This window comes from Schistocerca gregaria, chromosome 1 (genome assembly GCF_023897955.1).
Source record: "Schistocerca gregaria isolate iqSchGreg1 chromosome 1, iqSchGreg1.2, whole genome shotgun sequence".
In the NCBI taxonomy this organism is placed as follows: domain Eukaryota; kingdom Metazoa; phylum Arthropoda; class Insecta; order Orthoptera; family Acrididae; genus Schistocerca; species Schistocerca gregaria.
This window is the reverse complement of record NC_064920.1, coordinates 1,140,627,514-1,140,643,333: the sequence shown is the minus strand read 5'-3', so window position 1 is coordinate 1,140,643,333 and position 15,820 is coordinate 1,140,627,514. Positions and strand designations below refer to the sequence as shown.

At 41.8% G+C, this 15,820-nt stretch overlaps 1 pseudogene; it reads left to right on the top strand.

Moving 5' to 3' along the window:
• Positions 1–14,612: 14,612 nt before the first annotated feature.
• On the top strand, positions 14,613–14,730 carry LOC126288113 (5S ribosomal RNA; annotated as a pseudogene).
• The last annotated feature ends 1,090 nt before the right edge of the window (positions 14,731–15,820 follow it).

Below are 15,820 nucleotides of genomic sequence, written 5' to 3'. Positions count from 1 at the left end.
GAAATAGGATCACATTTGAGGAAGTGGAGAAAATGGTCAATAGATTGAAGTGCAATAAAGCAGCTGGGGTGGATGAAATTAAGTAGGAACTCATCAAATACAGTGGAATGTCAGGTCTTAAATGGCTACACAGCATAATTGAAATGGCCTGGGAGTCGGGACAGGTTCCATCAGACTGGACAAAGGCAGTAATCACACCAATCTTTAAACATGGAAACAGAAAAGATTGTAACAACTACAGAGGTATCTCTTTAATCAACGTTGTGGGTTAAATCTTCTCAGATATTGTTGAAAGGAAAGTGCGAGTATTAGTTGAGGACCAATTGGATGAAAATCAGTGTGGGTTTAGGCCTCTTAGAGGTTGTCAGTACCAGATCTTTAGCTTACGGCAAATAATGGAGAAGTGTAATGAGTGGAACAGGGAATTGTATCTATGCTTTATAGATCTAGAAAAGGCATATGACCGGGTTCCTAGGAGGAAGTTATTGCCTGTTCTACGAGATTATAAAATAGGAGGCAAACTTATGCAAGCAATTAAAGGTCTTTACACGGATAATCAGGCAGCAGTTAGAGTTGACGGTAAATTGAGTTCATGGTTCAGAGTAGTTTCAGGGGTAAGACAAGGCTGCAACCTGTCTCCACTCTTGTTCATATTATTTATGGATCATATGTTGAAAACAATAGACTGGCGGGGTGAGATTAAGATATGTGAGCACAAAATAAGCAGTCTTGCATATGCGGATGACTTAGTTGTGATGGCAGAATCGATTGAAAGCTTTGCAAAGTAATATTTCAGAGCTAGATCAGAAATGTAAGGACTATGGTATGAAGATTAGCATCTCCAAAACGAAAGTAATGTCAATGGGAATGAAATATAAACGGATTGAGTGCCAAATAGGAGGAACAAAGTTAGAACAGGTGGACGGTTTCAAGTACTTAAGATGCATATTCTCACAGGACGGCAACATAGTGAAAGGACTGGAAGCGAGGTGTAGCAAAGCTAAATGCAGTGAGCGCCCAGCTACGATCTACTCTCTTCTGCAAGAAGGAAGTTAGTACCAAGACTAAGCTATCTGTGCACCGTTCAATCTTTCGACCAACTTTGTTGTATGGGAGCGAAAGCTGGGTGGATTCAGGTTACCTTATCAACAAAGTTGAGGTTACGGATATGAAAGTAGCTAGGATGATTGCAGGTATAGTAGATGGGAACAGCGGCAGAAGGGTGTCCACAATGAGGAAAGAAAAAAAACTGGGAATGAACTCTACAGATGTATCAGTCAGGGAGAACAGGCTTAGATGGTGGGGTAATGTTACACGCATGGGAGAAGCTAGGTTACCCAAGAGAGTCATGGGTTCAGCAGTAGAGGGTAGGAGGAGTCAGGGCAGACCAAGGAGAAGGTACCTTGATACGGTTATGATTGATTTTGAAGTAATAGGTTTAACATCAGAAGAGGCACCAATGTTAGCACTGAATAGGGGATCATGGAGAAATTTTATAAGGGGGCTATGCACCAGACTGAACGCTGAAAGGCATAATCAGTCTTAAATGATGATATGATGATGATGATGATGATGACAGGAAAGGGAATGGTTAGTTGCTCAGCAAATACTATCCTCCATGCATTTATCAGTGACTTGTCAATTATGTATATAGATTACTCAGTCTACTGTTTATTTAATAAACTGTGAGCAAGTACGTAAAATGCGTTAGATAAATACTTCAAAGTGTCACAAGTAAGAAAAATTGTGCTCTAGGTCACAAAAACGAGAAAATAAATATGCAGAAATAGAAGAAAAAAAGGATGATTTAGCAGGAATATAATCGCTAATGTGTGGCAAATTTGGTGTTTTTCGGACACTTGCAAAACTACTAGCTTACTGTAAATTCGTTTTGAAAGACTATCACTGCAAAAATATACGTCAGGCTCTGTAATATAATAAAGTGCCGTATCATACCGAAAACTACCAAAAATTTAATCCACCTATCACAAACAAAGAAGCAGAATGCAATGTTACTTGCCCTTAAATGTTATGTAGCTCGTTTATTCCCAAATGGATACTCTTAAAATGTCTGCGCAACATACATAAATAAGCCGCGACACTTACGAAAAGAATCGGTCTGTACTAGGGATGTAGTGACATTCTAAATATACAGGGCGCTATACGGACAAACACACGACGTCCCGAGAACACGTGACCAGGCTGGCAATGTATGTTGACAACACTAAATCAGTTCCGCTCATGTGAATGCTCACTCCAGAGATATTTACTCTATGATATTAGTCCACGTTAGCCTCATTGCTGGTGAAGTTTAAGTCCCACTATAAACACTACACTCTCGTAGCCGATGACACGCGGATCCTATAGGACATGATTTCTTTCCCGCACCTTCTCCCTTTCCTCGAACAGATACGGGTCCTTTACACCTCCTACAAGCTCAATCCCCCACACCCGCTTGTCTCTCCCATCCTCACCCATCGCCACCATCAGCCACACCTATATTCTTGCATCCCATCTGCTCCCCTTCTTCACACCTCCATACCCATTCCCAAGGTAGCTTCTGCCAACTCACCCTCCCTGATGATGTCCTTGCCCCTTCCATCTACCACTCCTACCAGCTCTGACTCTCCCCTCCTGTTCCCCTCTTTTTCCCCCAAGACTCCCTCCCTCCCTCCTCATCTTCCTTCACCCCCCTTCCTCTCTCCACCATCTCACCCTTCCACCTCTCTGCCCAGGCTTCCAACCCCCCCTCTCCCACCCCCAAACTCTCCCTTATTTCTCCCACGGGCTCCACCCTCCCCTTCCCGCGTTCCTACCTCTCCCTTTGAGCTGGAGACAGGACGTAGGTTGCAAGTGCTACTCTGAGATGAAGAGGTTAGCACAGGAAAGTAATTCGTGGTGGGCCGCATCAAAACAATCAGTAGACTGTTGACCAAATAAAAAAAAAGACACAAAAGAAAGTGGTCAGTAGAGGACAATTAACCAAGCAAATAATCCGGATAAACACAGGTCTGGAAACCAATGATGTCACCAATACGACGTGTTATGTGAGTAACTAGTAACAGAGTCCCCGAGTAACGGGTTAAGAAATCTGAATGAGGCTTTCAGTATGTGATGATATTCAGAGGGGCACGCAATTTAGTGTCGAGATTAGCGTTTTCATATATCAAATCCACAGAATTATTGAAAAAATTAAGGCTTTTTTGAATGTGAAAATGTAATTTTTGAGGCCATTAGAAAGCTGTTGGTACTGAAACGTATCGCAAAACCATCCCAGAAATGTGAAAAAAATTGAAAATTAAGGCAAGGCACAGTCAACTATTGCATTATAAACATGGTCAATGGAGGTGCTCTAGCGCCAGACTCCATCATTACGTGAAGCAAGACGACCTACGTTGAGAAGATGTACACGGATGTCGTCTTGGCACTACTCTATACGAATCATTACAAACAGAAACATTGGTCAGCTGCGATTGTTGTTAATCTGCACCGATACATGAGGTGGAAACGCTAAACTCTCGAAAAGTTTACTTCAGATTTTTGCACAATAGTCTAATAAATATCCGTATCGACAGGGGCTACATATTTTTTTAAACAATAATGTCTTTGTTTTCAGTTACATCCGACTACCAGACAGAAAATTGAGAAAAAAAAGAAGAAAATGAAACGGGTATAGTTTCATTTTCTATCTCGCAGCCGGTTTTAAACATTATATTAGGTCATTTAAAAACTAATTGTTTCTTCCATACATCTTACCTCTCCGTACACGTAATTTTAAACACAAATTGCATACACACAACTCAGCTGTTTCGTTTTCTTCATCGTTGGCAGTTTGGAGAGAAAACTATTCTATCCAGAAAGCTGTGTTTATGTTTTAACGGTTTATGACTATATTTCTAAAACGCGGTCTGATTCTTGCGAAACTTTGTAATGCCATCCGTCCCTAAATTAACTATGCGAAGTAATACCTGTCACTGAACGAAAAACGTTAAAAACAAAAAACGAAAACATCTCTTTTTCATTCGTCTTCTACATGATTTAGTATAATTACGATTTCTGTACCTACGAAGTCAGCGAAGTCGCTACGAGTAACCGCAATTTATGCCCTGACGTAATTCCTTTGGATATATGTCCCCCATTAGGATGCCTATCCATTTTCCATACATACTGAGCAACTGCGAAACATTGCTTGGTTCGCTAATGGAAATATATGCAGCCATCTTCTGCAAAATAAGGGACTTGTGACAACTATTTCAAGTGTGTCAGTACTCATGTGAGAGTGAGTAGCTTTTGTTGAAACTAATAAACAGTCGAAAGGCTTGAAATAATGGCAGTCTGGCAAAACTGATTTACTTCATAGTGTTTACAGCACAACAGCTGATTCCGGCACCCTTGCCTTTCAATAGTTGCTCATTTATCGGATATTTTTAGGAAATGTTTTGTGCTAACATTAACAGTTGCTACATCAACGTAGTAATTGTTCCAAGAGCTTTCGAGCGAAAACGGTATATCATTCCAAGTGATAAAGGTGTAGTTGATTCAACGTTTCGGTTTATACAACGGTCAACATTATCACCATTCCACAAAATTACACGTCCCTCTGCCTATTAAAGTCTGCGGAAAACCTTTTTTCTTGGCTGATAACAGTGGAAGATCATATAAAAGGTGTATGATAACCTATAATTTGAGTATTACCAACCAATAAATGATATTGTAGCAATGTTAATAAATGTAAAAATATTATGTGCTAGTCACATTCCGGCGATGAAGTTAGGTTTCGTAGCATTTGAATTCGTGTGCTACTTGCACTTGTGTAATCTCTAAAACATTTCGTAACCTTTATAGGTAACATTTTCCTCCGATGAGTTGCATTTAAACTATAATTTTCTATCCCTCGGCCAGCCGGAGTGGCCGTGCGGTTCTGGGCGCTACAGTCTGGAGCCGAGCGACCGCTCCGGTCGCAGGTTGGAAATCATGCCTCGGGCATGGGTGTGTGTGGCGTCCTTATATTAGTTAGGTTTAAGTAGATATAAGCTCTAGGGGACTGGTGAACTCACATGTAAGTCTCATAGTGCTCAGAGCCGTCTTAAAGAACCTAAAGTTTATAACTGCACGGAGAGGAAAAAGAGATTAATGTTCTTTTTTTCGAAGGAGAGACAAAAAAGTAATCATAGGTTACTAGATCAAGGGTCAGACTGGAGGGTACACTGATGATTGCACTGAAAATGAAAGGGAGGTTGATGGGGTATCAAACCAAGCAAACAGATGGTTGATAATCTTTGCTGGAGACGAATCAACCACACGATGGTAGATGACGTTAGGAAATACGGAAATACAAGACAGTACAATGAATTGATATTTATCATGATAAAAAGACACGCGGTAGAACACACGCTGTGCTGAATTTGTTAAATGGGTTGAATTCACTGTGCAGGCAATATGAACTTGTGTCCTCTGTCGAACATTAATTGGCTTTTTAAAATTTCTACTGCTTCGCCATCATGCCTTTGGGATTATGATTCATCTGTGTCATAGTTTATAGTTTCCTCAGTTTTTGCGTGTTAATTTAATATCCTATAGCCACAGTTCTTGCGTTTTCGTTTGCGTCAGAAAGTAAACGGATATTGTTACATATTACAAATTCCTAACCAGGAGAAAATTATTCAGTCTCACCTTAGTGTTTTTACTAGACATGGTTCCTGTGTTTTCGTCAGAGTCTACAGTAGAGTTCCGCAGCACGTGGCGATAGTCCATTTATCTGCGTAGTTTAGTTTTCCACGGTCTTTAGAATGGATGGGGACTGCGATTACTGTGTGCAGATGCAGACCGAGTTGGTGACAATTCGCTCCCAGGTCCAGGCCGTCATGGCTTCGGTTACACAGCTTGAAGCTGCAGTGGATGGGCACCACTGTTGTAGGCCGGCCGTGGGGATCCAACGGACATCTAGCACGTCTGACTCCTCTGATAGGTCCTCGCCGGTGGCCAGCCCAGTTACTGCTCACACTGAGGTTGACCACTCACCTGTGGTCGAGTAGGAGGTCGACGCCGTGCGAGGCAGACTGCGAAAGACTAGACATCGCAGGGAACTGCACGTAAGGCCTCCCCAGTTAGTCCGACAAACAAGTTCCAGGTGCTGTCTGAGGCTTACACTGTCGCCCAGCCGCCTGTCCTGTTTGAGGAAAGCTCTCAGCCTGCAAAATCCGGTCAATCACAAAGGGTGTGGTTATTGATAGTTGGCAGCTCCAACGTTAGGCTGGTTTTGGGGCCTGCTGGTTGGAGTCATTTCAGCCGTGGAACGGAACTTCCGGATGCCATGAAGAGCACAGGGTGCACCTAACTCCAAGTGGTGACTCACGTCGGTAGCAGTGATGTGTGCCGCTTTCGATCGCAAGAGATTCCCTCTGGTTTCGAGAGGCTAACAGAAGTGGTGAAGGCTGCTACTCTTGCTTGCGAGATGAAAGCATAGCTGACCATTTGCAGTTTAGTCGAGAGGCCGGATTGCGGACCTCTGGTACAGGAGACGAGTGAAGGGTCTCAATCAGAGGCTCAGAGGGCGTGTAGGCTGCAGATTCCTCGACTTGCGCCATAGGGTGGTTGGATTTCGGGTTCCACTGAATAGGTCAGGAGTCCACAACACAGGAGGCGGCTATACGGGTAGCAGCTGCTGTGTGACGTGGACTGAGCGTTTTTGGGTTACAGGGTCTCGGGTAAACACCAGAAGTGCTTTAGTTGCGAACGGTTCAGACCGAACACACGAAAAACGTTGATATAGGAACCATCGATATAACAGTTGTAAATTATCGTAGCTGTGTTGGGAAAGTACCAGAGCTCCAAGCGTTAACAGACAGCAATGATGCTCAAATCGTTATACGCACTGAAAGCTGGCTAAAGTCGGAGAATCGTTTATAAGAAATTTTTTGCGAAGAACCTAACGGTGTTCTGAAAAGGATAGGCTAAATGCAGTTGGCAGTGGAATGTTTGTTGTTAGAAGTAGTTTATCTTGTCACGAAATTGAAGTAGATAGTTTCTGTGAGTTAGTACCGGTGGAGGTCATTCATGGCAACCGGAATAAAGTAATAATTGGATTCTTTTACAGATCTCCCAATTTAGATGATACAGCTGCTGAAAGGTTCACACAAAACGAGTTCGATTTCAAACACGTACCCGTCTCACAAAATTATTCTTAGTGGCCACTTTAATTTACTCCTGATATGTTGGCGAAAATAATGTTTAATTCCGGAGGTACGCATAAAACATCATTCAAAATTCTGCTAAAAACTTTCTATGAAAATTATTTTGACTAGTTAGCTCACGAGCCACACGAATAGTAAATATTTGTGAAAACACACTTGACCTCTTAACAACAAATAATTCTAAATTAATAACGAGCGTCCAAACGGATAGAGGGATTAGTGAACACAGGGCTGTCATAGCGAGGGTAAATATTCTAAAACCTCGAAAAATAAGCTTAAAATATACTTATTCAAAAAAGCAGATTTAAATTCGCTTGACGCCATCCTGAGAGGCAATCTCCACTCCTTCCCAATTAACAATGTAAGTGTAGACCAGGTCTGGCTTGATTTCAAAGCAATAGTATCGACAAAAATTGAAACGAACAGCCAAATTTAAACAGACGCAGAATCTCCACTATTGGCAAATCTTTTACACAAGTTCGAAATTTATCGCGGACGTCAATGCGAGATGCTTATAATAGTTTCCACACCGAAACTTTGTCTCGAAACCTGACAGAAAATGCAAAGAGGTTCTGGTCGTATATGAGGTAAGTTAGCGGCAAGCCATAGTCAAGGCCTTCTCTGCGCGATAGCAAAGGATAAACTATCTAAGACAGTGCTGCAAAAGCAGAGTTAATAAACACAGCCTTCCGAAATTCCTTCACCAAAGAAGTCTAAGTAAATATTCTAGAATTAGGATCAAGAACAGCTGTCAACATGAGTGACATAGCAGTGCTTAAAAATCATATACAAGCGTTCGCTCGACGAAAGATCTGTACTCAAAGAGAGGAAAGTTGCACTGGTCAAACAATTATTCAAGAAAAGTTGTAAGAGTAATTCACTAAATTGGACGCCCATATCATTAACGTCGATATCCAGCAGGATTTTAGAGCAGATATTGTGTTTAAACATTATGATATACCTCGAAGAGAACGGTCTGTTGACACATTTTCAACACGAAATTAGAAAACATCGTTCCTGTGAAACACAACTTGCTCTTTACTCGCACGAAGTATTTCTGGATTTTCGGAAGGCTTTTGACACTATACTACAAATGCGGCTTGTAGTGAAGTTGCGTGCGGATGGAGTATAGTCTCAGTTATGTGACTGGATCCGTGATTTCCTGTCAGAGAGGTCACAGTTCGTAGTAACTGAAGGAAAGTCATCGAATAAAACAGAAGTGATTTCTGGCGTTCCCTGAGGTATTGTTAAAGACCCTTTGCTGTTCCTTATTTATGTAAATGTATTGGGAGGTTGTTTGCAGATGACGCCGTCGTTTATCGACTAGTAAAGTCATCAGAGGATTAAAACAATTTGCAAAAGATTTAGAAAAGATATCAGTATTGTGCGAGAATTGGCCATTGACCCTAAATAACGAAAAATTCGAGGCCATCCGCATGAGTGCTAAATGGAATGCGTTAAGCTTCGGTTACACGATAAATCAGTCGAACCTAACGGCAGTAAATTCAACTAAATACCTAGAAATTACAATTACGAACAACTTCAATTGGAAGGAACACATAGAAAATGTTGTGGTGAAAGCTAACCTAAGACTACATTTTATTGGCAGGACACTTACAAAATGTAACAGACCTACTAAAGAGGCTGCCCACACTACGCTTCTCCATCCCCTTTTAGACAACTGCTGCGCGTTGTGGATCGTTACCAGATACGTTTGACGGAGTACATCGAAAAAGTTCAAACAAAGGCAACACGTTTTGTATTATCATGAAATAGGAGAGACAGTATCACTGAAGTGATACAGGATTTGGTATGGACATCATTAAGACAAAGGCGTTTTTGTTTCGAAAATATTTTGTTGATGCCGACCTACGAAGGGAGAAACGATCACCTTGATAAAATAAGGGAAATCAGAGCTCGCATGGAAATATATACCATATAGTAGGTTTCGTTCTTTCTGCGCCCTATACGAGATGGGAGTAACAGAGAATTGAGAAGGTTCGATGAACCCTCTGCCAGCCAGTTAAATGTGACTTGCAGAGTATCAGTGTAGATGTATATAGAGATGTTCATGTGAACTAAATAGTTCTCTATGTGACCTACATAACCTACTAAGTGAACTGAGCCTGGTGATGTTATGTGGTCCAAATCTGCAATCCGATATTTCGGTTTTGGTTTTCAGAATTTTCCATACATTGCTTTAAGCAATCACTTTGAAAGGCTCGTTCGATAATGACATGGTCGTGTTGCTTTCAACACCTTTTTCCAATTGGAGGTTGTGGACCTTCTTTTATTTTTTACATACTTTTGCAGTTGGAGGCTGTTTCCTAACGACCTCGTCGGTATGTCAATCACAATTTTTTCCTCCTCTCTTTATTAATACAGTAGACGGAGCACAAAACAGTTTTATGTTTGTCACAGTGCACAGCAGCATTTTTTGTTTACATTAAGAGCGGTAGTTTTGTCCCTGAACTGTGATGATATTTAATAACATATTAAAGGACATTGCCGCAATTTTGTCATATTTAACCACGCTCCTCTGCATAGGCAAGCGATCAGCATGTCCAAATGCCATAGGGAGGAGCCACTTAAATTATCGACATTGACAGTGACGGCTTCTTGGTGGGAAGACTGAAACAGGGTACACTCAGCCTCATAAGAACAACTGAGGAATTACTTGAACGAGAGAGAGACATAAGTTCCAAAGCCAGGAAAGTTGGCAAGTGCCGACAGAACAGTGTTCTCCCAATGCCCTTAGTCTGCACATTGCATCCAAATTATGCCATATGGCACACGATGAAAAGATGCCCGTCGGAATCGCCCGCATTTCAAGGTCTTATCGTTGTGATATCCTTTCTTCCATTTTAGAGTGATAACTGCAACATATGTGGAAAATCTACAACTACCACGCTCCAGAGTGATGGCAGTTACAATTTGTATGGAGTACAAGTGCAGATATTTCTGTTGATGACTGAGGACGACAACAATACATCCGCATTTACTTCATCTGTAGATTAATAATTTTAACTATTCTGAGTATTATGTTTTTAGTTTGGTTAGTAACTGCAAGTAAGCATGGCTCATGCAAACCCTTAATGTTTAACGCCTCCTGGGCAACAGATGAGATATTGTCGTATGAACACTTGGATGCAAGTACAGTCTATACTGGCAGGTATAGTCCACTTCACGATGCAGAAAATATTATGCATTAAATTATGTGATGTGTTTGTGTGAAAATTGATAGACGCTGAGAATGAATGCTAATGTACTGATGTCGTACGTATTAAAGTACTAGTGATCACAGTATCTGTAACTATACCCCTAACACCCTGTTACTTTTTGTGTGGACACACTAGATACCACTCTCAGTCCAGGAAAGCGTGAAGCATTCTCCTCGTGAATAAACTCGTTTTATATGCGGTAGCTTAATTTTTTTACCTCGTGGTTCTTATCGACAGCCAGCCGGAGTGGCCGTGCGATTCTAGGCGCTACAGTTTGGAGCCGCGCTGCCTCGGGCATGGATGTGTGTAACGTCCTTAGGTTAGTTAGGTTTAATTAGTTCTACGTCATAGGCGACAGATGACCTCAGAAGTTAAGTAGCATAGTGCTCAGAGCCATTTGAACCACATTCTTATCGACAGTGCGTAGGATCGGTTACAACGACGGCACCGAAGTTCTACACAGTGAAATGCTTCTGTTATCTCGAAAATGATGAGCAAATTTGGTGTGAAGTTATCATGTTTTGCTTATTTGCGCCAGAAGTGAAATGAAATGATCGTATGGCATTTATTGGCCGGGATATCCTCTTCGGGGTTCGGCAGCCGTACTACAAGTTGAAACGTCCCCTTTGAAAAATTATACACGACTGTGCTTAAACTGAAACACAATTTTTTTGGCGCAACGCAATCTGACTTCCAAAAATCCCTACGAAAGAATGGCCCTGACTAACATTAACCTATACGTTTCACAAATCACTTACCTCACAAAAATCTTCGTTACTCAAGTTACTGCAATACAGCGAGCGCCACTACTGCCAGCTAAATAAAAGATTCAAACTACTGAAGGCACTAACTACTGATAGGCATAGTTAGCAAATGAAAGATTTTAATGGAGAACAAACAATGTATTTACCTCACTAGTCATAATATATATATATATATAGCAGTTCATGACACCAATTCTTACAAATTTCAAAACTCCGCCATCTCTCTCCCCACGTCCACCACTGCTGGCGGCTCACCTCCAACTGCACAACGCTACGCACTGTTAGCATCCAGCTGCCGCTGCCCAACGCTACAATGGCGAGTATTACAACAATGCCAACCAGCCACAGACTGCACACGGCACAGCCAGTGATTTTTATACAGAGCGCTACGTGGCGGCGGCGTTACCAATAAAAAACCTAAACAGCCTACTTACAAAGTCTTTTTAGCTGACGGCACTTCGGTGATTTGCGCGTCAATGATGACGGAGGACACACAACACCCAGTCCCCTGCCGGGAATCAAACCCGGTCCCCCTTGCGTGGTACAGAGGCAGACATTTGCGCCTGACATTCGTGTGAAAGTCGCAGCACTATGCCTGCGAACCTTGCAGTTTATTACTGTTGAAAGGTAAAGCCTCTGCGGCAAGATTTTTTTGATACAGTTAGGTTCATAGTGTGTGGCCTTCCAGAGAAGTGTCATCACCGATGTGGCGCGTCTGGGAGAGATGGCGCCATTGTCCAAGTATAACGACAGCGTCGGAGCAGGGCTTGCATTGTTACTGACGCTGGCGGAACTGCAGCTCAGCCGGGAGCGCGCGCTCCGCCAGCTCGCGCAAAGTGTCGTAAAATGCAGCCCGCTGGTTTATGGGGCTGCCTCCACAGTACCACCACGCCCTCGGCTCCACCGCCGTTCGCCGTTGCTGTCGTCAGCCGCAGGGGGTGAGACGACCGCCACTCGCCTTTTGCTGTTTGCTTCTCCCCCCCCCCCCCCCCCCGCCCGCCGCACCAACCCACCAGCCCACTCCCCCGTATCTTCCAGGACAGTTCGACTCGAGCAAGTGTTACTTGTTTTCATCCAGGTTTTGTAGAGATTCGAACACTCATACCTGATTGACGTCAAGTATATCGTTATTTTAATATCCCTAGCTTCCTTGAAATTTAATCTGAATGTATAGGAAAATCCACGTGTGTTTTGCATTGTTACTATTTATTTCTCAGCACTATTAACTTCCAAATTCAAATCAATCATATGATATTAATATTTCTAGCAGAGACTACATTGAATTAAGTGAAACATTACAGTACTATAACACTAAGCAATTGAAATCCATAAATAGTACAAAAATTTTGTGTTTGTATCTGAGTGTGTGTGTTCGTGTTTCTGTGTGTGTGTTTGTGTGTCTGTGTGTGTTTGTGTGTGTGTTTGTGTGTGTGTTTGTGTGTGTGTGTGTATGGTCCACATCTCATCCTGAATCAATGGACATGATAGCCGGCCGCGGTGGCCGTGCGGTTCTAGGGACTGTAGTCTGCTACAGTTGCAGGTTCGAATCCTGCCTCGGGCATGGATGTATGTGATGTCCTTAGGTTAGTTAGGCTTAAGTAGTTCTAAGTTCTAGGGGACTGATGACCTCAGACGTTGAGTCCCATAGTGCTCAGAGCCATTTTGAAGCAATGGACCTGTTACTACCGAACTTTGTATACATATTGCGGCGGCGCGGTTCCTTCCGTCCAGTTACGACGAACCTCCACTTACCTGTGAACATTGTCTCAGCAGATCATCAGTAAGGAAGCTGAGTGAAACCCACTATACTTCGACGTGAACTAGGCTGCAATAAAAGTCAATATTCTACGTTTCGGGAGAAACTTTTCATGATATGAAAGGTTGTAAATGTGCTCCTCAATTAATAAATTCTGAAACTTAGGTGAACAAGTATCACTGCCAAGCCCGTGCTAGTCTTAACACAGTCACTCACAATCCCTTTCACTCACGTTAGCAAGTATATGGTGTTGCATTTCCCGAAACCGTAATAGCTACAAAAATACTGATTGTTTTAGATCGATAATGCTCGCCAAACATCAAGTCTGTCGGTACCTAATGCCGTCACAGTTTTTAGCCACCGACCTGCTCAATACGCCACGCGGAGTATATGTCTTTTTTCGTCACAAAATTCACTTAAAATTTCCGAAATTTTTACACGCCCATCGGAATAATTATTCCGCCACTTCACCACACTTTTGATGCATGAAACACTGCTAGATCGGGCAACTTATCGTTTCCATCGGAACTACTACTACACACGTCCCAACTGTTGCATGGCTAGGCTCCCACTCTACTCTAGAATGCTCTAAGTCTTCTTTACGAGCAGAGAAAGGCGCGCAAAGAATGTTGCTTTACCATTGGTCAGTTTACTCAACAGCCAATATCAAAACAACACTCTCCGCGCTTTTCATCAATAACCAATGACAAAAAAGTTAATCTAACGACTGCACTTTTTGCCGACCTAATTATCTAATATGCTGAAGTTTTGCTTATGCATAAAGTTATTTACTATCGTTATTTACACCTGAATTAACTTTCACTATACCATAAAGGTACTTTACAAATCTATTCTACAAAAATCCCCTTTTTTCATATCCATACTTCTATGAAATGTTCCCACTCTACATCCTACTTCACAACTCGTTAAACAATTATCTTCATATTAACCTTAAACCACACTCGCCCATCATTCATACTGCTAAAACACATTTATAACATTTTACATACACAAAAAGACATAATAATACTTATTGAAATTACGAGAATAGTTTATGAAAAACATTCTATTACTTTAGTGCACTCTAGTGGGCTCAATCAAAACTAAAATCACAGTCCCCCTACCCAATATTGTCCTGTATCGGCTGATACATAGACTACGTACGCGTCCAGTCTCCCGTCACCATCTGTCACTATCCAGCTCTGAGACACGTCTCCCACTAAACCGCCTCCAAGGCAGGATCGGTATACGGCGCTACGCCTCAGTATCCCTTACACTCAGTCACAATCTCTGTGGGGATACGAACCACCCACCTACCAAAGCTAAGGGCATGTCACGTTATGAACACTAATGTGCGCGAAAAAATGTTGCACTATGCATGAAGTCTTAGTACATTTATTCTTTACTAATAACACACTCCTACAGTCGAGTCAGATTAAGGAAATCCCTGACACCTGGCAGCGCTTTTGACAGCTCTCAACTGCGAAGCGCAAATGGCTGCAGGTCAAAACGATAACCATCTATAAAGTTATGAAGAGGTGTTGCCTTAGAGACGTTTACAACATCGCGTTGTAGACAAGCTAAGCAGCTGCGCCCAGTGTACAGAAACTATCCGGGATCATGTTTCTTAATCTGGATATTTTACTTATTCATTTGTGCATTACGCATATTTCTTTGTGCCAACGGCCTTGCCGCAGTGGTAACACCGGTTCCCGTCAGATCACAGAAGTTAAGCGCTGTCGGGCTTGGCTAGCACTTGGATGGGTGACCATCCGGTCTGCCGAGTGCTGTTGTCGAGCGGGTTGCACTCAGCCGTTCTGGGGCAAACTGAGGAGCTACTTGACTGAGAAGTAGCGGCTCCGGTCTCGGAAACTGACATACGGCCGGGAGAGCGGTGTGCTGACCACATGCAACTCCATATCCGCATGCAGTGGTCTGAGGATGAAACCGTGGCCAGTCGGTACGTTTGGGCCTTCATGGCCCGTGCGGGAGGAGAGCATATTTCTTTGTGGAACTGTTTAATTATTTCTAAGGCGTTAACGTGAATATATCAATATGAAACTTTTCGATACTTCACCACTAACACAGCACATTTTTCTATTTCTTTCTTTGTTTTTATTTCTAGTAGAAAACAGGCAAAATAAACACCTAGGCAGTGTTGGGTTTGTTAGCTAGTAGTAAAATAATTTAAAAACCAGAAACCACAACATGCTTCTCAATAGAACGTTTATAGTTGAACAAATATCCCCTACTTTTCTTCATAGATGGCCGAAGATGCTTATTACGATTAAGGAAAACATATATGACATAATAATAAAATATCGTGGAATTCCGACACTGTGTTGTCAGAAGTTATGTAATCTTAATATTTCTTTAAAGTTTTCTTAGTTGCGTTCACATTACAGTTAATCATCAGAATTAGAGTTATTGTTGTAGTTTCAAGTTTTACATTATTCGCCGTGTCGAGGTAAGCATTTCCTAATTATCTTACTTCTTCAAATGTTGTTATCTGAACTTTCGTCTGGGGTGTAGCGTGAGCACATAAGATATTATTTTGTTAATAAGTAATTCCAGCTGTTGCATGGGATTCAAGTTTCCTCAAATAACTGTGCCGCGTAAAACTAAATAAATTTTGTTTACAGTTGTTTTCTGATGTTGCAAACCCCTTTTTATTAATATTATATAAAGAATAGCTGATATGGGGTAATCATGTTTTATGGAAAACTAGTCCACTAAAGCCATCTATAATAAAGAAAAAAATAATTTAGGATGTGGAATTCCTACATGCATTTTCCATTACGTTTACGGAACTTTTGTTCAATGCTATTTTTCTCATAATTTGCTACAAATATTTTCCTTTTAGTGATGTCAAATGACGTTTTTTTT